We start from the raw sequence: 23130 nt of genomic DNA, 5'->3' as shown, positions 1-23130 counted from the left end.
CCATTTAGGGTGGGTGCTTTCCTCTGTTTAAGATGACAGGGATGGAAAGCTGTGAGGTGGGAGATTCTCTATAGACCAGGTTATTATAAGGACAATGGCCCGAGGACAATATGAAAGATAAACTCTAATTATGTAAAAAAAAAAAAAAAAAAAAGCAGTCAAAGCAAAATCAAATTCTAGGCCTCAACTTCTGATTTTGGAGCTGCTTCTGAATTCATTGCTCCTGCTACCAGGCCAGAAGGACTTCAGGTATGAGTTAAAACAATTTGGAGTATTGAGACTCCACATGGGCCCACTGAGATTCCACCTCTTTGTATGAAGGGATGAAATTGGGGACCAGGAAAGAGAAGGTGAGCATGCAAGCAGGAGACTAAGAGTGGAGCAGATCAGCTTCTTCTTCAAGAAGAGAGTAGGCTGGGTAGAAAGAAGAAGCACGAAGCCCAGCAATAGTTCCTACAGATTTGACAACTTATGAAATTCTATTTAATCAGAACATAACCCTGTACACTACTCAGATCTGTAGGGCCTTTTAGTAAATGCAAATGGATCCAAGATTAATGAAAATCTTTTTTTAAAGTCAGCTGCTATTTAGGTCTGAGTGTGAAGAAGTATGGAAAGCTTTTTCTCCCTGGCAGTTGTGAGGGGAGATGGAGAGATCAGAGCTCTGGAATTCTGAGGGACAGAGAAACAGGCCGGGAGGAGAGGGAACTGGGGATAGAAAAGACAATGCTGCCCAAAGCCAAGGCAGAGTCAGGCTTTTCCTGTGAGAGGACCCGGCTGCAGGAGTGGGAGGCCTAACAAACACTCTCAGAAGAGCAGCCAGCCCTCTCGTGCATCACTAAAATCATTAAAACACCCTGGACACCAGAGTTTTCATTTTCACGTTGTCATCTTTAAAGTTCGGCTACAACTGGATTAAACTCTGGAATAATGACAGGTATACCGATTGTAGAATGAGCTATAAAAACAATGCCACGGAAGTGCCTTACTGTTGGTCCCAAAGGCCTCCAGTTTGTCACCTGCCAAGGATAGTGACTGCTAAGGCCACTCTCCATGTCCTCGCTGTCAGCATTAGGTGACATGTGTTACAGGTGTTAAAAAGGGAGGTGTCAATCTTTGAGACAGAGCATTACTCTCTACCTGGAAGGTGTGCTCAATATGCCACTCTGGGAAGATTGAGCTCTTCCAGCAGCACATAATGGGAAAATACTCTATCACTGAGCAATAAACTGAGAATATTTCAGAATCTCAGAGACCACAACCAACATTGCTTCTTCTAACTGCAGAATATAGAAGTTACCCGTACATGCTGCTCTAACTGGGGGGAAAACACACAAACAAAAAGAAACAAAGAAAAACTCTTGAAATTTCTGTCTTCCCTACCACAGAAGAGATGTATGTATGTATGTATGTATGTATGTATGTATGTATGTATGTATTATTAATCCTCACCCAAGGGTATTTTTTCATTGATTTTTAGGGAGAGCGGAAGAGAGAGAAAAACAGAGAGAAACATCGATGTGAAAGAAACACATCAATTTGTTGCCTCCTGCATGAGCCCTGACCAGAGCCCGGGCCCGGGAAGAGCCTGCAACCCAGGTATGTGCCCTTGACCGAAATTGAACCTGGAACCCTTTGGTCCGCAGGCCGAAGCTCTATCCACTGAGCCAAACTGGCCAGAGCACTAACTTCGAATTTAGTTATTGTTATCTTAACTTAGTTTTTCCTCAGTAGTTGATTTCTATCAAATGTCAAGCCTTATAAAGGTACAGTAATCACCTTTCAAATATCCATCTTGTACAACAGGTGTAAGATCAGAAAATTAGTAGGTCCTACTTTATGGGCAAATTCTTTTCACAGCTAATTCTCTGTTTATCATCCTCATTAAATTATTTTAGCTAAAAGAATGGTGCTTCCCTCTCCCTGCTTGACCACTCTAACCCTCAACAGGGAAGAGTTGGCTAGAAAAGTAAACAACTTAATAATTGCCTCAAAGTCCACTAACCTTAACGCCACCCCCACTAAAGATCACAGTAGTTGTTTTCTACAATAACAAACAAGGAGCAGGAAACAAAAATGCCAACACTGGTAAAAAAGAGTATGCTAATTGACTGGAGGTTGGTAGATAGAGGAAGTGTTCTGTTAACAACACACCTTCAGGATCCATTTTCAACCAAATCCTTTCACTAGCAATGTGTATTTTCCTGACTTTGAAAGTAATAAACACCCCTCAGGGTAAATCAAGGAAGTAGAGAAAAATACAGGAAAACAATAATAATTAACAATGAAGCTGCCACCCATGCATACTCATTGTAAAGGATCAGCATTCTTCTTTCAGTCTTCGGGTATTTACATAAGTACTATACATCACACCATGCATACGCTTTGCATTTATACTTATAAGGATGTTCTCTTTATTGAATAATGATCATCTTAGTGGCTGTATTAATTCTATTTTATTGTCATTTCTGTATCTTTTTTAAAAAACATAAAAAGCTTTAATAGAAACCTATATGCACAGATATTTTTTTCATTTCAGATTACTGTTACAGTAAAATTGCTGGAAGCAGTATTTCTGAATCAAAGGATAAGAAGACAATAATGGACAAATTATTTTCCAGAAAGTTTGCTTTATTTTATAACTTATTTAATCTTTTGCCAGCCATATAAAACAGCACTCTCATCAATCCAAAATACTTTTTTGAATATATTTTCTAATTCAAGAAGTGAAAAATTATGTTTCAAACTACAATGTTTCATCAATTAACTTCTAAAACTTAATAGTTTTCATAAACAGTCTAGTATAGTTTCTTTTGTGAAATGTTTCAATATGTTGTTGACTTATATTTTAGGATCTTGAGGTAGTTTGTTAAAATATGTCTGACTTTAGTACATATTCAATATGTTAATTTTTCTCTTACATTTGAAGCAAATATTTCTCCCAGCTATTTTTTTCTTAATTTTGTTCATAGTGTTTAAGCTTTTTAGTTAGTTAAATTTATTTTTATTTTCCTATGTAATTGTTTCCAGTTTCTTTAAGTTTAGAAACCCTCCCCTTCTACAGATTACATATGCACTATCAACACTTTTAAAAATAATTGATACATGGTTTTCATTGCACATAATATCCTGATCTGATCCCACTGGAATTATATTGGTTTATGATTTGAGGTGAGAGTTAAATTTGAGTCTTTTTCAAATAAGAAAATGCATTTTCCCTGCTAATTAGTGATACCATTCCCCACCCCCAGAAATTCAATTCTAGTATATTTCAGGATCTACTTCTGAATAAACCAGGTTGATTTTATTTTTGATATGTCCTACAGATTTTTAAAAAGTGCTTGTTTTTTAACTGTTATTGTTAAAATTAAATGAAAATGAAGCTTGTTAATGAAATTAGCTAACAAAATTTTCCACTGCTGACCAGATACTATAAAAAAAAAAAATCATTGAACCTATCATGTTTAATGGTGCATAGATTTTTCCCAAGCTGGATAACTGTGAAACAGAGTGTAACTAAATGATCTGAGTGTAACTGTGATTAAACTTTCCAATGTTGGAAGACACTTTTAATGGAAGCTATTATCTATATTTATAGCAGTTTCATTTTTCACTTCAGCTGTTCCTCATCTCCATTTTTTAATTCTTTTTTTTTTTTGCAATTGATTTGCAAAATATTCCATTAAATTGCCTCATGACTGTCACACCTATGGACAATTCTTAGCATGACTTAAAGTGATCAAGAAAGCTCTTGCTTGTTGAAATATACTATCTTATTTTAGATCTGTATCTCATCTGGGTTCTGCTTAGGCAAACCTGGTTAGAGTTAATGATGCTTTCAGGCATTTACTACTAAATTATATTAGTCTGAGACAGTCAGGCCTATGAGGTATAGTTGCCCTCTAGGTTCCTTTACTGGACTAGATGCCCATGAAATTCTTGTCCAGCTCCAAAGTTCAGCCAGAGGCATTTAATCTGGCCAACAATGATCTCTTGACTTGAGAGTGTCATGTAACGTGTAAGTTTAAGCTTAAGAATGGAGAAACAGATGTTGAACCCTAGCCTTTGCCTGCATCCCTGCTCATGCTTAATGGATCTCCTATGAAAAATTTCATGGTTTGTAAGGTTCTGTCTCTGTTCCTACCAGGACTGCCTGGATGGGAGCTGGGGGGAGTACAGAAGGGAAGACTTTTTTGGGAGTGAGTGGAATGGGATGGGAGGGGAAGGATCGAGATGTCTACATTCAACAAATAACAATTTCCAGGCAGACTGGCACATCACAATCTATCAAAGTACTAGATTAGTAATGTATGAAAACATTTTTTTTTTAATTTTATCTTTTTACTAGCGTTCCCTTGCAGGAAAAATCCTGCAATAGGATTTCCTGCTGCACTCTACCCCGCCTCCGCTCCTCCCTTGTCGCCTGCCCCACCTTCTCCGCCAGCCCCCGTGCTTTTCCCTTCGCCCCCGACCCCGCCTCCACTCCTCCCTTGTCGCCCGCCCCGCCTTCTCCGCCAGCCCCCCTGCTTTTCCCTTCGCCCCCGACCCCGCCTCCACTCCTCCCTTGTCGCCCACCCCGCCTTCTCCGCCAGCCCGCCTGCTTTTCCCTTCACCCCCGGCCCTGCCTTCGCTCCTCCCTTCTCCACCCCCCCGGCTTGCTTGCTTCTCCAAAGCTTTACTCCCTTCTGCAGCTCTTGGGTTCTTTGATGCTGTCTTGATATGCAAATTAGCCGCCATCTTTGTTGGGATAATTTGCATACTCATCCTGATTGGTTGGTGGGCGTGGTGTGGCTGGTGGGCGTGGCTTGGGCATAGCGAAGGCGCAGTCAATTTGCATATTTGTCTATTATTAGATTAGATTATAAAGAGAATGCAGGGAAAACATGATAACCAGAATGATATCTCCTACAATTTGGGAAATATCTACTTTGTGTTAAGAAGTATATTATACACTAGAGACAGAGGGTTAAAAGCTATACTCCCTGTTCTGGAGTAGCTCATAGCATGGTGAGCAGACTGACTAGGAAACAGCATACTGAGAGAGAAGCACTGAATGATGGGGAGCAGATGGAATGGATGCCCAGCTCACACTGCAAACTTCTGGAAGAATTCCTGGAGAATGTAACCTAAAAACTGAGTGTTAGAGCAAGAGAATCTCAGGAAGATGAAATAGCATATTAGAAGGCTCAAAGCTGTGAGAAAATAGCCCATTTAGGGCACTGAAAGTATTCCAGCAAAGGTCTTAATTGGTCAGTGATAAGAGATGAAAAAGAAGGGCTTTACAGAGCCAAATGATTAAGGTTCTTATGTCTCGCTAAAGATTTTGGATTATATTCTAAGCCAGTGGGGCATATTGAAGGATTTTAAGTAGTCGAGTGGTATGATCAGATCTGCATTTTAGAAAAATGTCTCTGGCTGCAGCTGTGTGAATGCAGAAGAATAGGGGACATGGTGGCATTAAAAAGAACAGAGGGTTATTTCTGCAATTCAGGACAAAAATTATAAGGGTTGTCTCACTCTGAAGAAGGGTATTAAAGAGCTACAGGAGGTAAAATCTGATTGTTGACTATACGGTTGAGGAGACATGGATAAAGCACGTCTTCGATGTTCCAGGTTTCTGGTGTTGGCAGCCAGGAAAAATGTGACAACATTCACAAAAATAGGGAGTACCGGTGTGAGAGGAGATTTGATTAAAGGTAGATGTGCAGTAAGCAGTTAGACAGACATGAGCAGAGTGAGGACGACGGGCCAGGCACAGAGGGTCGCCAGGGTGGAAAGCCCCCCAGGTGCCTAGGGGGGATCACATACACAGGGCGACCTTTCCTCCCCTAGCATATTGCTGGTCATGTGGTTTGGACCCCCTGGCCGTTCCTCCCTAGAGATCACATTTAGGCCTCAGTTGTATTTCAGCCCCAAGCCCAGAAAAGCAGCAAAACCAGACAAGCAATGTCACCATGGCGGACCTCAGGACCAGCTGCATTGAATAATGGCCCCCTGCTCTGTTGCCCACCAATCAATCAGTGGAGACCTAGACCCCAAAAGGACATAGCTGGAAAGTTGCTGAATATTCTATTGAGATCTTTCCCTGGGACCTCCCCTAAAACCATTAGGATGGAAGACCCAGCATGCTCTCCTTCCTGGGAGCACTCCTGTGCGTTTTCCTTTCTCTATCCCTTTCCTCTGACTTTCCCCCTCTTTCCCTCTTCCCCCTCCCCCCAGCATTACCATTATCTTCTTCACTCTCAAGCTCCACGGGCCCTTCCTTAGCCTCTATAACTTGTTTCCTCAGCCCATTTCTTCTATGAATTACTTCTTCTGCCTCTGTGATTTTATACATAAATGTCCCCTATCATTTGAGCCTTGGCTCTGAATTCTTTCGTAGCCAGAGCTCAAGTACTGAGGTTGTTGTGAATCCAGGCCCGGTCAGACCCCACTGGGCTAACCCCGGTGCCTTTTCCTACCACATGCAATAGATGCAATGAGCTTGAGTTACAGACTGAATGCACAGGTGGACATGCAGGTCCACTTGTTGCCTGGGGTGAGGTGCGTGAGAGCAGCAAGGCACTCAATTGGATACAAGGTTTAAGGGGCAAAAAACCCTCATTAACCAGGGTAAATACTACTGTAATGGAAAACAATTTTAAGAAAAAGAACTAAGGCAAACATCCATGAACAAAATATCAAAATGTTAAATAAAGGCTATGCCACCATACCAATTCACATTGGAGCTGAAGGGAAGATGGGAACACCTATTCTGGTACATGATACAGTGGTGACAACTGGAAGCCCCATGCCTTAAAGAGCCCTGTGAGCCAGAGATCAGATAGTGCCAGCTAGGCAGCAGGTTTAAAGGAGGTTGTTTTTGTGGGATTTTCTTTTTAACTTTATTGAGGTATAATTGAGAAATAAAATTGTAAGATAGTTAAAGTATACATCATGATGATTTGCTATAAACATGCATTATGAAAGGATTCCTCCCATCTAGTTAACTGACTCAAAAAGGTGCTTTTATTTATTTCCTTTTACTTTTCTTTTATGAGAGAAGTGAGTTGAGTGTGTTTATTTTCTGCGGTTGAAAAGGGCTGGCTTTGGAGGAAGGGTGTTGGGAGTAGGAAGTCAAAGAAGCACAAGGAGAGAAGGGGGCTGGAGAGAAGGAAGTGGAGGTGGGGGCTAATGTACATAAATCAGTGGTAAGGGTTCAGAACTAAGGCAGTTTCCTCTTAAGAGTTGAAAATAAAGTATTATTGACTGAATAATGTAACAGCACATGTCCCTTTTGCAGGTAATTCATATTTATCTTTTAAGATGTCCTTTATAACATTTACTAACATCTTTCTGCATTTCTCCTTATCCAAGTGTAATTAGTATGCAGTACTTATCCTATATAATAAAAGGGTAGTATGCAAATTGACCGAACAGAAGAACATCGGGTCACTATGACGCGCACCAGGGGACAGATGCTCAATGCAGGAGCTGCCCCTTTGTGGTCAGTGCGTTCCCACAGGGGGAGCACCACTCAGCCACAAGCCAGCTCATGACTGGCGAGCGCAGTGGCGGTGGCATGGAGTGAGTCTGAGCTGTCAGTCGGACATCCCCCGAGGGCTCCTGGACTGCTAAAGGGCGCAGGCCATGCTGAGGAGATCCACCCCCCACAACCTCCCAGTGCATGAATGTCGTGCACCGGGCCTCTAGTTTTCCTATCATCCCCCTCACTTATGACTACCAATAAGCAGTTACTAATGGGAAGATTTAACAAGGCAAGAATAAAGAAGCATTACAAACACTGTTTGATGAAAATAATAGAAGTGGTGCTTAAATGCTGCCAACACGGCTTCAGAAAAGCTCCTTCTCAACCTTCAGGTGGAAATTATACTCAAGGCTACAAGGGCCAGATCCCCAAGTTCACCACCGTCTGCACCAAGACAATTTTCCCAGAAAACAGATCTTGTATTTTAGGAATAAAATATCTACAAAAAAAAAAAAAAAAGGCTAAAAAACAACACAAGAAAATGCAGTGAATGTTTGTTATTTGGGGAAGGGAGTTACTCCTATTGTTGGAGCTAAGTTCCAGAGGTTTGTTCTAATGGAGTAGATTGCAGAACTGCCCAGAACTCCTTCTGAAGCATGCTAAGTACCCAGGCTGCCACATTAAAGGAGTCTCTGAGGCTGGCACTTCTCTGGTCATCTTTAATTAGGCAATTCTCTGGTGAAACGCTCACAGTTAAATTTAAGAGTTGTTTTTCTCCTACAGTAAATGACCAGGGAATTTTAAAAGTGCAAATAGTTCCTTACTCTTTGTTATAGTTTTATTTAGGATTGAAAGTAGTTTATTAGGATTGAAAGAAAACAAAATTGTTTTATTTTCTCCCAATTAAGGAAAACTAAATGAACAAATATGAATTTATAGAAAAATTACTGTAAGGGATGATTATCCTTTATGTTATAATGTGTTTTATCAATATTCAACTTATATGAAGATTATTTTTTAGTTGCATTCATATCACAAAACAACACCAGGCATATCCAGGGCAGTATTTGCTACTCTAGACAGACTCTAAGCCTTCCCACCTCTGGGAAGTATTTGGGAGGGAGAGTGTCATGTTTATTTCCTGTCCCTAGAATGTCCCAGACTTTTCTGCCTTTTAATACTTCCTCCATCTGATGCTACCTACTTTACACCTTTCCTGATTAACAAATAGTTATTGATTGCTACAAGTCAATGAAGGAATAAATTAATCTATCATTGTGGGCAGATTCTATGAGCTGTATATCTTTGTAGCCCCCAGTAGAGACTATCGTAGTGTCTGAAACATTTGCAGTTCAAATAAATACTTACTGAATTATTACTAACATGTGCTTTGCACAAGTTGACATAGATCTATATTTACTTTATTTTCTTTTAAATTCTCTTTATTGTAGAAAGTATTTATTTATATTTAATTTTCCCTACATTATAATTTTAGCTTTTGAGAAGGAAAAGATATATTTCTAAGCATCCTGATCTTTACAATCTGGCACTTTTTCAACAAAAGTAAATTAACTTTCTTTTGTATGTGGTAGGAGAAGCTGGTAGATAATTTCTGATGTATGGTTTTATAACAAGACAGGTTGCTGTCCTCAAGGTTTAGTAATCACTAGAACCTGAGGGACTTTTATCTAATCTTAACCTTGCACCTGACTGCCAAGCAGAGCTAATCACTTAACTTGCAGTGAATTAATGGAATCATCTGTAACACACGATTGCCATCAAAGGACTTGAAAGGAAAAGACTAATGATAGAATGACTGGAATGAGGGTAGATTTAAAGATTCAACAATGCCATCAAAATGCATGGCAAAGCCATTTTCCATCCTTTCCTTCAATTGTAACTGTACTGCTTTTATGAGGATTGAATTAAATAAAAACAGGCTTATAAGAGCTCTGTAGTGCTATTTTGTATCTGCTTTATTGATTCCAAATGTAAATCCTCTTGCTTTCAAAAATGTAAAATATAAACCACTTTCAAAATTCATGATGTTTTCATTAGATGCCCAAGGACTGTGAACTCTGATAGACAAAACACACCTTTATGATTTTGGTAAGACTGCTAAATAAAAAGGCAGTCCATACATTTCTTTTTATCACCTTCTTCATCTTCTATTTCCTCTTTTATTTTTCTATTGCATTTTGAATTTGACTTTTATGTTTTTGCATCTTCGCGGTTTTCAACTGCTGAAGCAATTGGAAGGGTTTTTGCAGGCTCCAAGGTGCCATTTTCAGTGTCTGATGGGGTTCTCCCTTTGGTGTCTGTCAAACAGTTATTTATAGGCTCCAGATAAAGAGCCAGCGTGCCCCCAGAAATGCCCTAAGCTCACCCCCCCCCCCCGCCCCCGGGGCTTGCTTGCCAGAGTTGGCTGCACCTTTCTAGATTCAATGCATAGTTTTCAGGGCAATGATAAACACTGGCTCAAAGGAGAGTGATGGGAAGTGTTTCCCAGACACGTAAGACCTAGGTAATGAAAAACTTATTTTTCCCATCTGTCCAGGCTAAGTAAGAATCACTGCACAGGGGAGTTGAGGATATTAACTGAACTGGTGTTGGGCCCACAATGAAGAAACACATTGTTTAAAGAGTTAATAGCGTTATTTCATTTTCATTTTTTAATTTAATTTTTAAATTTATTTATTTTATTTTTCCAATCACCATTTATCTCCTCTTCTACCTTCACCCACTCCCCTTCCACCCCACAATCACCATACTGTTGTCCCGCAAACTTTTCTGGCGGAACCCCCCACAGCTGAGATATCCTTCAGTAACCTCAGCGGCTGCCTGTGGAGCCCAGCCAGCACTCTCATGCCTCGCACTTCCTACCAGTCTCAATGGGGCCTCCTCTTTAAGTCCATGGTTATCAGGGTTCTCTCCAGCTTGTCTTCAGTTGGTTATTCAGGATGAACTTTCTGTATTTTAGTTGTAATTCCAGTTTGTTCCTGGGAGAATGTCAGTGTAGCTTCCACCTAATTTGCCACCATCTTGGAACCCCTAATAGCATTATTTTAATCATCTGATTAACTTTATACAGTGATTGTATTCTGTGGGAGTGTGTTATATGGTAGGTTTGTGCAGAATAGACAGAAAAGCTGGAATTTCACCATTTCCAGACCACTCTGAACATAAAAAGCTGTTTCATGTGCCAGCACCTCAAAGAAATCATGTTGGACCTAAATGAATCAAGAATTTAATAATTCAATTTAATTGAAAATAAGGTTGATGGAAGGCTATAACAAAATTGAGTGCAGCATATCCCTACATTCTAGCAATTAATGATTACTTTTTAAGAAAACCTGTTTCTAAAAGAAATCCAGGTGATCTTTGCTATATCTCAGTTTTAAATATTTCTTAGCTTTTTCTCATTCATTACTTCACTCGATTCTCTTAACAATCTGCTCATAAAATAGTTATAATCTACTTTACAGAGTTTAAAAAGCTGAGAGAAATAAATTACATAATTTGATAAAGGGTGGTAAAGGGACCTCTAGAACGCCAGTCCTGATTTAGTTCACCCTGCCCACATCAATATATAATTACTAGCATCAACGAAGGTAAAAGCTATAAATGAGTGAGCCGTGCTCACTTCAATCAGCTATATCATTTGATGAAATTTAAATGTCTACTACACTTATTTTTAAGTTATATTTAATTAAAAAAAGCAGCTACCTAAGCTCTCAGATGCCTGAAAAACAGTTTGGCAAAATTTACTTTTTTGACCAATCATAAAACAGTGGAGGACATAACGTATTTTTCCAAAGAGACTTAAATGTTTATGTTCCTAAGTCAACATTGCATCCTGACCTAAGAACAATAAAATGTGTTTCTATGCTATAGTTCCCACATTATCTCATTATTTGACCCTTTCCTTCCTTTCTCCCTCCCTCCTCCCCTCCCTCCATCTTCCTTTTTAATAAACATGGACATATAACTAGTAATTAGCAAACATTTACAATGCACTGGGAAATGTGCTAGGCTCTCCATTCCAAACATTTAAAAATATAATAAGAGAAATAGGAAGCAATTACATGACTCAGTGGATCCCAGCTGCAGGCCCAGAATGCTGGGCTGGGCCTCCTTGTATTGCAACCACATGCAGACATGGAGCATAGTGACCTGTCAACTGACACCGCTGACTCATTTATAGCTTTTACCTTCATTGATGCTAGTAATTATATGTGTAAAAGGTACTTATTAATCCTTTACCAAATATGGAATGGCCCTCAGAAACGTATAGCCTCCTGGTTCTCAAATCTAACCATGCACTAGTAGTTTTTATAAGGAATGGATTCTTGGGCTCCACCAAAGAAATCAGTATTTCCATGAAGGAAGTGAAAAAAATATATTTGTTTATGATAAAATCTCTCAGTGACTGCTAAGTAGCCTTTTAAAATTGTATTGGAAAACCTTGGACTGTAACCCTGATTTTGATTTTTATTATTACAAGATCCAGAATCGAGTCCAAAGAGTCAGGTTTGGTGAGAAATTATTTAGTCATAGAAATACCACCAGTGTTAGAAAATTATCATAGTCCATGTAACCAAAACCACTGCCCAGCCATTGAAAGATGGCAGAAGTAAACAGAGCAGGCAGGGTAGAGATATCTGGACCCCTCTGAGGCAACCTAAGAAGATGGGTCAGTCAGAGATTGGTGATCATAATAACTAGGCTGACCGTACACCCTGGTTCGATTTGGACAGTTCCATTCTCCAATCCCTGCTCATGATTACAGTGGTGCAGCCCTGAAGCCAGCAGTTGGGACAGTGGCTTTCTGATTCCCCAGCCTCCTGGTCAGGCACACCTGGAGCAACAGGTTTTGGGTGATGTTCTTGGAGTCACTCTTGGAGGCCCAAGTTAGGGCTATTCCCAAGCCCTTCCAAAAAAGTGTAAGCACAAATTTTAATTAAGTTAAAATAATTTCTGCTATAAATGGAGTGGTTTTGCTGTCTGTCAAAGAATACTTAGTGATAAAGACCTAAAGATTGGAAAGAAGCCAGGTAACAAAGTCAGGAAAAAAAAAAAAACTTCAGGCAGAGAAATCAGCAGCTACAAAAGGATAGTGAGTTGAAAAAGAGTATGCCTTGTTCAAGGAATAAAAAGGTGATTGTTGTTGGAGCAGAGTGAATAGGTAGAAATGGGAAGGACGAGATATAGTGGAAGACAGATGCTAACTGGACCTACAAGGGAGTATGTCCAGAAGAGGTTGTAAATAAAAGTCTATAAAAGAGCAATTTTCCATCTAGAGACCTCATCTAAACCAGGTCAAATTATTTTAGCACAAGAGTCAGGAACAAACCCTCTGAGCACACTGCACCAAAGCACATATTTTTTATGTTGGTTATTATCTCAAAGACCATTGGTAATTCCTCTCTATTAACCCTACAACCACATCCCCTGTGCTTTGCCCCAAATTCATGAACACTTCTGCAGGCCCAGTCAAGTCTGGAATTCTCTTGACTAGCTACCACCAGCAAGTAACTAAATAAGCTTTATGGTCATCTACAAGCCTCTTTTTAGGTGTTTACTTCTAAGCTAGGACCATAGCCTGAGACCATAACTTCCAGTCTTCTCGCCTTGCTATACCTAGAGAAGCAGACTTGCTCTTGTTTATAAACACATTTTATAAACACAAAGTTTTTCCAGAAGTGTATTGAGAGCATCACTAGACACCATGTTCCACAATGCCAGTTTCCTTGGTGTGTTAACTTGACAAGCCTATCCTATCTATAAGTTCAATCATCAGGACCATCAACATCATTATGGTAATGGTTGTTTTTATGATTGTCATAGATTGGAAACTGATTACATCAGTCATTCTTTGAACGTTATCTCTACCTGAATATATTTGTGTGCCTGAAATCTTCACAGAGAGAATATACATGGATACATGTATTGACATGCCTATTTCTATATTCATATGTATTTATATAGATAATTGTGCATGTACCTAAACAAATATGTGTGTATCTATATATTACATATATATTTAAAAATTAAACTAACATTTTGTAATGAATGTGTTATTTGATTTTATAGCCACTAAAACATGTAAAACTTTTAAGATTTTACTCTCTGAAAATATTGGAGAGCCTCAAAATACTTAAACAATCAACTTTTAAGATAACATTATTCACTAAAATAAGATTTCTTATTTCATTAAAAAATAAAAAATATAAAGAAATAAATATATTGACTTATCTAGTCAGGAAAGGTAGTAAATCAAGTAACCAAGGGACTATTTTATTTAGAAATTTTCATTATATTAACTTCAAACTATTATTTTACAGATTGTCTGGTTTGTTAAAACTCAATGCAAGTAAAGAAGACCACATAAATACTGCATACATCATAAGGAAATAAAAGTGTCATTATTTTAAGACAGGAGAGAACACATAATTGCAAGTGATGATACTAAGTTTAATGCCGCTGACAGTATATTTAGTAGAAAGATGCATGCAAGTAACACCTGTTTTTTCTTTTTGTTTCAATATCCATGTGAACCTGAGAGAAATTACCTATTACACTGGAAAAATTTATAAAGTAACTGTTTTAGTCAGTGCTATCCAGAGAGACAGAACCAATAAGACGTATATATTTGTATACAGAGTTATGATAAGGAATTAGATCATGCACTTATGGAGGCTGACCAGTCCCAAGATCTGTAGGGTGAGTCAGCAAGCTGGAGAGCCGAAGGCTGACAGGCTCCAGATACAGGAAGCCAGCATTTCAGGTCAAGTCTGAAGGCAGAAAAACATCGATGCCCCAGTTCAAAGCAGTCAAGAAATACTCTCTTACTCAGGGAAGGATTAGTTCTATTTAGGCCTTTAACTGACTGGGTGAGGCCCAAACACATTGGGGAAGACAATCTACATTACTCAGTCTACTGATTTAAATGTTAACGTCATCTAAAAACACCCTCACAGAAACACACAGAATAATGTTTGACCAAGTACTTGGGCACCTCTTGGTCCAATTATGTTAACACATCAAATTGATCATCACAGTAGGCCAGGATTCTCTCAGAATAAAGGGTCTTTTGTCCTTACTCAAAATTCATACTTAAGGGAAAAAAGTGAACCTGAATAGTTACTGCCACAGAGAGTATAAACTACTCTAACCCTGGTTTAACAAGTATCATTCTCTTGATATCCTTATTTCCAGTGGCCCCCATTATTCAAGATGCTCAACCCCAATGTCCACCATATCTACTGCAATAGTGGATAAAATGCTTACTAAGACCTTTGTCCTTGTTACTCCATGCCTACCTGAGAGTCCTACTGCCAATCTCTCTTCAGAACAAAAATCTCTACACGAGTGCTACATCAATCTTCCCAAACACTGCTATCCTCATAACCTTCCTTTAATCAAGAACCGGCAATGGCTCACCAGAGCAGCAAAGGCAGATTAACTTTCACCCCTACAAAAAGGCAATGGCCATTATTCTGTATTAGCCATTTGATTTTAACTAAGAGTTAAAGTCCCTATACTCACTTTCAGAATTTCATAGAGCAGTCAGAAATATGCACAAACTGGCAACAAGATGAGTTCTCTAATGGCACATAGGGTGTGCCTTCAAAGAAAACTGTTGGCCATCAGGGTGGTGGGGGGGGAGTGTAGAGTCAGGGAATACTTCATTTAAGTGGTTTTTATATCCATCATCAAACACTTATTCAGTTTCTCCTTTGCCCTAGGTTTATGCCAGGCATTACATTAACAACACAGCCCTGAACCTTAGGGAGCTCAGAACTCGCAGAAGATAATCCAATAAGAACATCATCCACCTACAGTGTTACTGTGTCAGACATTGTGCTCGGCATTTTACATGTATAAAGTCATTGCATTTTCCCGATAGTCCTATCAGGTAGGTTCTCTCATGATCTCCATTTCACACACGAGAGAACTCTGAAACAGAAAAGTTGAATAATTTTCTCAAAGTCATTCACTAAGTGGGGTAACCAGGTTTTCAACTCCAGAAAATCTTTTAACCATAGAGCCTGTGCTTTTGACCATGAACTTCTACTATGAAATATAGTAAAGGAAAGTTTTTCCAGAAGTGTATGAGAGCCCAAATGAAGAGCCAACCCAGAAGTGACTTCAGGGAAAAGATATTCCTTGCTTTTTAAGTATTTGTTTGTCTCCACACTTATCTCCCCCAAACCAATATTCACATTTAATTAGGCTGGGCTCCTGTCCATGTTCCCACAACTAAAACCTTGCTCTCTCAGGCCGGAATACTCTAGTTTGTGTCTTTTCTAATACTCTTTCTAGCCCATCCATTGGCTTTTCTATTCCATTCCTTTACAGAGAATTTCAGCCAACACTGATTTTCTCTCTTCTGATCACACTTACAGGTTACTAACCTGATCACATATGACCATATGAAGTTGGTTATACTTCAACTCTGTTCTCTAAATTTTTTTACATGCATAAATCCTATCACCTGAAACAGATTTTATATATCTTTTCTTGAATATATCTTAATTCTCTAGGATAGCTAGTCACATAGTAGGTGTTTAATAATTACCTATTTGATACAATGGAATTGGGTTGGGGAAAACTTAAATTTAAGCATGAAAATTGAAAAAGAAATATTGGTTTTTCTTTTCTACAAAATAGCCTACTTTCTTTTTCAAAACATTTTTTTTCTTCCTTCATTATGTATAGTCAGTCTTATACCCCTGACTTTTTTTTATCTAACTGGTCTAACTTAAAAATCATGTTGGCAGCAACATTTTCCATAACTATTGGGAGTTATGAAGAACTTACTCATAAAAATGTATCTGACAGCTAAGTTATTTTTCTACAAAAATGCACTGAAATTTAAAGAGATCTGATAGCATGGTAATCGCTACTGTTTTTCTACAACACCATTTGCTCCCCCGTGGCACCTACTTATGTCATTCTCCAAGAGTGCCAAAGGTGGGTGCTGCTAAAGTATGACTTCATGATGCATCATGGCCAATATTCCAGCGATCCTTTCCTAAATCCCCGTAGCGTGTCAGCTCTCACCTCCACCCTCCAGTCACATGCCCTCCTTTGTCCAAATCTCCTCCTATATTTCCAATTCCATCTGTGCCTGTACCCAGAAACTCCAAGAGCCAAGATCTTTCATTCTCCCTGATGATGTTTTTAAGGATCATCTTACTCCCAGGCATCGAGCGAATATTTGAGAATGTTTTTAGACAGAAGATAACGTATCAGTGAACAGGGAGAGACTGAAGAAATGGGAGCGATTGAGAAAGAAAAGCAGGAAATAGAAGAATCATGAACATGAGTGGAGGGGTTGTTCTTAAAAGAAGGCCCGCAAGCTTGTTCCTCCATCACTGAATAGGGGTGATACACATACCAAGGGAAACAACAACAAAAAAGGATTTAGTTTCTTCAAAATTATTTTGAGGTGGAGAAAAGTAACCATATGAATCCCTAGAGAGTCTAAACATTTCCCTTAAAGGAACAGAAAGTAAGGTCCTTTGCTTGGCAAGTGCAGCAGATATGAAAAGACATGAAACCACCTCCATGAGAAATGTCTTCGAGCATCTATAAAAAGATAACCATTTCAGTGACAGATCAAAGCTCAAGTGTTTAAAGGTATAGTCACCCTGGAGCTCTCAAGCAATTCTGGAGAGGGAAGAGGTGGGAAGTTGATCCTGAAGGCAAGTAATTGTAGAGACCGGACATGGAAACCATTGGCACGGCCCCCTGGGAGGTCCGGGTTTGGAAGATGGAGAGTGAAACAGGAGCCTGCTGGGTCTGCACGTAAACGCATGTGAGCCGTCCAGGGATAACGTGACGGGAGTGACGGAGCCCAGCAGACGCGGCCATCCACTGTCCTCTTTTATGCTAGGAGAGCAGGTCAAACTGAGATATACAACTATGGACAAGCTTCCCCCAAAAGCGACAATTAGGAAAAATAAAGCAGGTCAATAGACATGCTTTCTCTACACACACATTCAGGACTTATGTTTTTCAATGTAGCCTTTCTTCCAATTTGAAACGTGGAGTGCTAGTGCATTCGGAAATGCATGCTGCTCTATCTTATATATTACCACTTTACATACTTATAAAAAATTAAAACTTATAAGGCAAATCATTTATTCAAACTACTAATAGAGCTTAAGTTACCAGTTCTTTGGTTACTATCTGGATTTTTTTTTTTTATGACAAATCTATTTACTTAGAAACCATACTGAAGATATAAGTCTAAGATTATCTAAACTATTTTATAACTTCTGGAAGTCACTCTTTTTCATAACATAGTTGAGTGATCCCTTAATTGAATAGTGATGCCTTTCAACATTTCAGTGGGTTATTTCTATGTCCTCATTTTTCCAAAGGGAAGACTAAGCTTGTTCCATATCAAGGAGTTTAAAAAAAAAAAAATCATTCTTTAGAGACCAAGTGTGTTTATACCTGACTAGTTCAAGATCAGGTTCTGGAACAAGAGAAAAGATTTGATTCACAGAGATTTTAGTTTTTCATTCAGAAATTCCCCAGCCCAGGGTGAGTCAGGGGAAAGAGTTTGCCTCTGACTGGTGAGAGTTCCTCTGCTGGTTTGAGGCGGAGGCCAGGACTGTCAGGGTAATGTCTACATTTGGCTACAAACTTCAGATTTTCTATTTCCTTTCCATTTCCAATCTCTAGAATTATTTGCCTCCGGGATCGGCTTTGTTGTTCATGCTTCCAATTTTTTCCCTGTCCAGCATTTCCTGAGGGCTTCAGAGTTCTACGCTGTTACACACTTGTGCCGTCCACCTTCATTCGGCCTTCACTGCAGTGATTAACTCCTTACAGATGCCCTAAGGCAGTGGTCGGCAAACTCATTAGTCAACAGAGCCAAATATCAACAGTACAACGATTGAAATTTCTTTTGAGAGCCAAATTTTTTAAACTTAAACTTCTTCTAACGTCACTTCTTCAAAATAGACTCACCCAGGCCATGGTATTTTGTGGAAGAGCCACACTCCAGGGGCCAAAGAGCCGCATGTGGCTCGCGAGCCGCAGTTTGCCGACTATGGCCCTAAGGCATTGCCCATGGAGGAAGCTTCAAGTCTTTTTCATAATCTGCTGCACATGACCTTACTTTCTGCTTCTTTAAAGGAAATGTTTGGGCTCTCTGGGGTCATCTTTCATGTAGTTGCATTTCTCCACCTCAAAACAAAATTTATGTATGACTGATAGTATACATGGTGAGAGAATGGCAATACCTGGCTTTTGAAGTCAAACAGATGTGAGTTCAATATCTAGATTAGCCACGCAAGAGGTTAGGAGGCTTTAGGAAAGTTATTTCACATCTGTGAATATGGGTGTGTGTTTTTTTACCTATAAAATGGTAATATGTACTTTACGAAGTAATTGTCAATAATAAATCAATAAATGAGATAATATACTTAAGCATTTTGTGTAATTCTTGATATACAATCTATAAACTGTCACAGTATACATTACTCATTTTTAACTTATTGAGTCCTTGCAATACAGAGGCATATTTTGAAAGCAATTGTTTCTAACATAAAATAAGTATATATTTATTTTCTAAAGTTTATTAAGTGGCCAAAGTTGAAATGTTTACTCAATAAAGTATTCATCATTATCAACAGTTTTAAACAATTCTGCTGCAATCAAATTCTGCTGCAATCAAATACCAGTAACCCAGAAGGCATAGTTCAGGCATTGTACTAAAAGGAGTCATAAGATAGGTGGTTTGATTTTGTCAAGGTTTCAGTCCATTCCCACGGAAGTACATTACTGTAGCCTATGACAGCCAGTCAACATGTGTGAAAGATGACAATACAGGGCCTTGGAACCACTGAGATGCCTCAGAGAGGTGTATTATTAGAAAGCTTTGTGATAGCTGAAGTTTACCCAGGCTGTGATCCACTCCAGGTCTTAGCTGGGCAATTTTCTCTGGAAAAATGCCACACAATTCATTGGGCCTCCGGGGAGCTGGGAAGTTACAAATAGACAGAGACTTGAGGAGTGGGTGGATTTTTTTTTTTTCTTCAAAGCAGCAGCTGTTAGGATAAAAAGCAATCTTGAGTCTTTAAAAAATAGAAGAAGAAGAAACACAAGGTGTTTACTGATTTCTATAGCAAGTTCTATTTTTCTCTTCCTTTACTTCTTCTCTCTAAATTCCAATGTTATATTTTTAAAGCAATATTCATAACTTTTACATCTCCCTAATTTATTAGGCTCCTAGGAAAGGATTAGTTCTGTCTATAAATCATAAATATACCCTTCCTTATATTGTCCTCCCTTCCCTTCCTCCTCCCTCCCTTCCTTCTCTCTTCCTTTCTTTTCCTCCATCTATTTATCCCATTTGATCCTCAAAAGCTATTTCTGAAATAGTAGGTGGATATTAGAGCAATTGTATTTCTTATGATAAATTACCTTCCTGGCAAGGGCACTACTATATGTGAACATAAATTTGATTTTTATGCAAAGCTGTCATTATATAATTATTTGAAAGGGATAATATAGAAAGAATAACTAAATGACTTCTGAGACCGCCCTGCCATCTTTAAAATTCTAAGATTTCACAATTCTAATTTTAAGGGATATACTGATAAAATATAAAACTTTTAATCATTATAAAATTTAGGAAAACATTATGGACCCCTTATATAAAACTGTATTTAATATAATATAGTAATACTGCCTTGAACAAAGAATTCTTATCATGCTTGCCTTATTTTTACAAATGAGGGAAAAGAACATTTTCCCTGGATGGGCATGGCTTTTTCATTGGCATCTCTGAGAGAGTTGGGGAGACTCAGAGCTTAGAGGTGGCTTTTGGGTAACTGCTTTGTGAGTGTTTATTTTGCTGCCTCCCTTCACTTCTTCCCTCTGGCAAACACCGGGATTAAAGATCAGTGTGGTGGTCATTCCACTGTCATCAAAATATAAAATGTTCTCTGCTCCCTCATCAGCACTAACAGCTTGACCTTAGACCCCCGTGGTATATGGGATACACTGGCCTTTAAAATATGCGGATCAAATTTTATCCGAAGTGATTTTTCTTTTTATCCTTTGATCTGTCACTATTTCTTCACAATGTCAAAAGCCTCAGATCTCGGCTTGAATGGTGAACAAATTCAAAGGCACACAATTTTGGGTCTGATCCTGAATCTACACAATGAAAAATCTTTTCAGTTCTGACTCAAACAATGCACTTTGTCTTACAATATTTGATGTGCAACCACCACTAAAGCTTTTTTAAAGTGAACAAAATGAGGTTATAAAGAAATAAGACGGATTTCTTATGCCAAGTTTACTATAATGTATGTATGTGAAGAAATGTGTCCTTTTGTGACCCCTTGGGAGTTTAAACACGTTCTTTGCTGTTGTCATTACCCAAAGCACTTATTTTGGAGTTCTTCTTTGGAATTGACTAAAAAAATAGTTTCTTAGGTCCATCAGAAAATCAGCATCATCAATTGATTTTCATGGGACATTCAGTTGGCCTCACATTATTACTTGCCCTCTCATGCTCTCCTCGCATATTGATTCACTTTCATTTAATGAACATTCATTTAGAGATAAGCTCGAAGTCTGTGAATAGGGCTTCCCTACACCTGTGTTAAATTGCACTGTCAAATAGTTCCTTGTTCTCCTTCCACCCGACGCCCTTAACTTTTAAAAAGAAAATACTGGTAATGGAGCCTCTCTTCTTTTCTAGGCTTAACTCTTACATCATTTTGTAGATATTATTATTGTTTTGATTTTTTTTTTAATTTTTGAGAAATGGGCTAGGCCCAAACCTCTAGCATCCTACATTTGAAAGGCTGAGTTGTACCCATGGGCTCCTTAGAAGCTCTATAGGGTGTGGCTAATTGACATATGTACACCTGACAACATTATGCCCCTGAGTGGATATCATGAACCATCAGAAGATACTGGACCATCGAATCCGCATTATACTATATTTCCTTAACTTCACTTTCCTTGTACCATGCTAATTATGTTATTTCCAACTGGACCTTTATCTGAATGCTCCATGGGGAATTCAGCTCAACATAGCATAAATTACACAGATTTTCTCTCTACAGACCTGTTCTTTCTCTTAGTTTAATTATAAAACTTCCATCACTAAAAAAGATGAGCTCCCCTAAACTCTATTTTGTTTTTTCTTCCTCTGGCTGAGCATTACCAAGTGGCATAGAATCTAACTTCTTCTTAGTTATTAAACATGCCCCAGGCTCTGTCTCTACTGCTACTGTTCTCATCATCACTCACTGGATGTCTGTCATGGTGAGTTCTTCCTTTTCCAGGCTTATCTCTCTCTCCAATCAATCCTCCATGGGGCTATGAGAAGGATCTTTCTCAAAGTCAAACTATTCATGTTACTTAATGCCTAAAACATCTTTTGTTGCTCCTTATGGCCTTCAAGATAACTTTCAAACTCTTTGCCAGTGCTTATATTTAGCTAATCCTACCCTGTTCTCACTAAATTAATCAAGCTCAGCTGAGAATGTATCCAAGACAATAGCTCCTCTCTTCTTGCCCTCATTCTGTTTTGAGAAGTCCTCTGATGTATTACAATAATAATTTGTAATTTGTCTCTACCACAGTATTATCACTTCATAAATGTTCTCTTGACTGAATTTTACTATCGTTAGGGACAGGGCTATCACCCAATTTTTGGTACAGTGTTTGTGGTAGGCAGAATAATGCCCACTCCTGAAGATGTCCAGGTTCAAATCCCAGGATACTGTGGAAATATTATATCACAAGGCAAATGGCAATTAAGATAGCAGATGGAATTAAGGTTGCTTATCAGCTGACCTTAAAGTAGAGAGATTATCCTGGGTTATCCAGGTGGACCCATAATCAGAGGGTACTTAAAATGTGGAAGAGGGAGGCAGAAGAAGGGGTCAGAGTAATCAGATGTGAAAGGCATTCCATTGTTGCTGTCTTTGGAGATTGAGGTAGAGAGCCTTGAGCCAAGACATGTGCACAGCTTCTAAGAACTGTGTAAAAGTCAAGAAGACAGAATTTTTCCTAGAATCTCCTGAAAGTAATGCAGCTCTACCAAAATCTTGATATTAGTTTAGTGAGGTTCATTTTGGACTTCAGATCTCAGGAACTATTAGATAATAAATTTATATTGTTTTAGCCACTGAATGTGTGGTGATTTGTTACAGAAGCCATAGAGAACAAATATAGTATTTATTCAACTACCCCATTGATTCAGAAAGTAATATATATTGTGAATACTATTAATTAGTAAATATTATTAATATACTGTAAATATATGCAACTACTATACATATTGTATAGATAACATTTTCTTTATTTTAAATTTGTTCATTTTAAGGGATTTAAATTCCAGATTTATTTAAGGCATTAGACATGAGAGGTAAGATGTAGACATGAGAGGTAAGATGTATAGAGAATTCAAGAGTGGAAATGTTTGTAAATATATTCCCCAATTATTTTTTAAAGCTATAAGTAGATAGTCATACTACATAAGCAACAAATAATAAAGACAGAGCAACACACACACACACAAAAGAATAGATAATGATATAAAAATGAACCATAAGCTATCTGTCCATTTATTAATTTCAATTCCTAAGAAGAAAATCTGTTCGAGACCTGAAGCCCAC

General features: G+C 38.5%; 1 protein-coding gene across 2 annotated transcripts in view; it reads right to left on the bottom strand.

The window, feature by feature from the left end:
- The window catches only part of GRM8 (glutamate metabotropic receptor 8), a gene marked incomplete at both ends in the record, with an annotated part of 726752 nt that overhangs the window by 191988 nt on the left and 511634 nt on the right, over positions 1-23130 (bottom strand). The gene's annotated exons all lie outside the window — the stretch shown is intronic.

Source organism: Cnephaeus nilssonii (genome assembly GCF_951640355.1).
Source record: "Cnephaeus nilssonii genome assembly, chromosome: 12".
NCBI classification, from domain to species: Eukaryota; Metazoa; Chordata; class Mammalia; order Chiroptera; family Vespertilionidae; genus Cnephaeus; species Cnephaeus nilssonii.
This window is presented reverse-complemented; position numbering and strand designations above follow the sequence as displayed.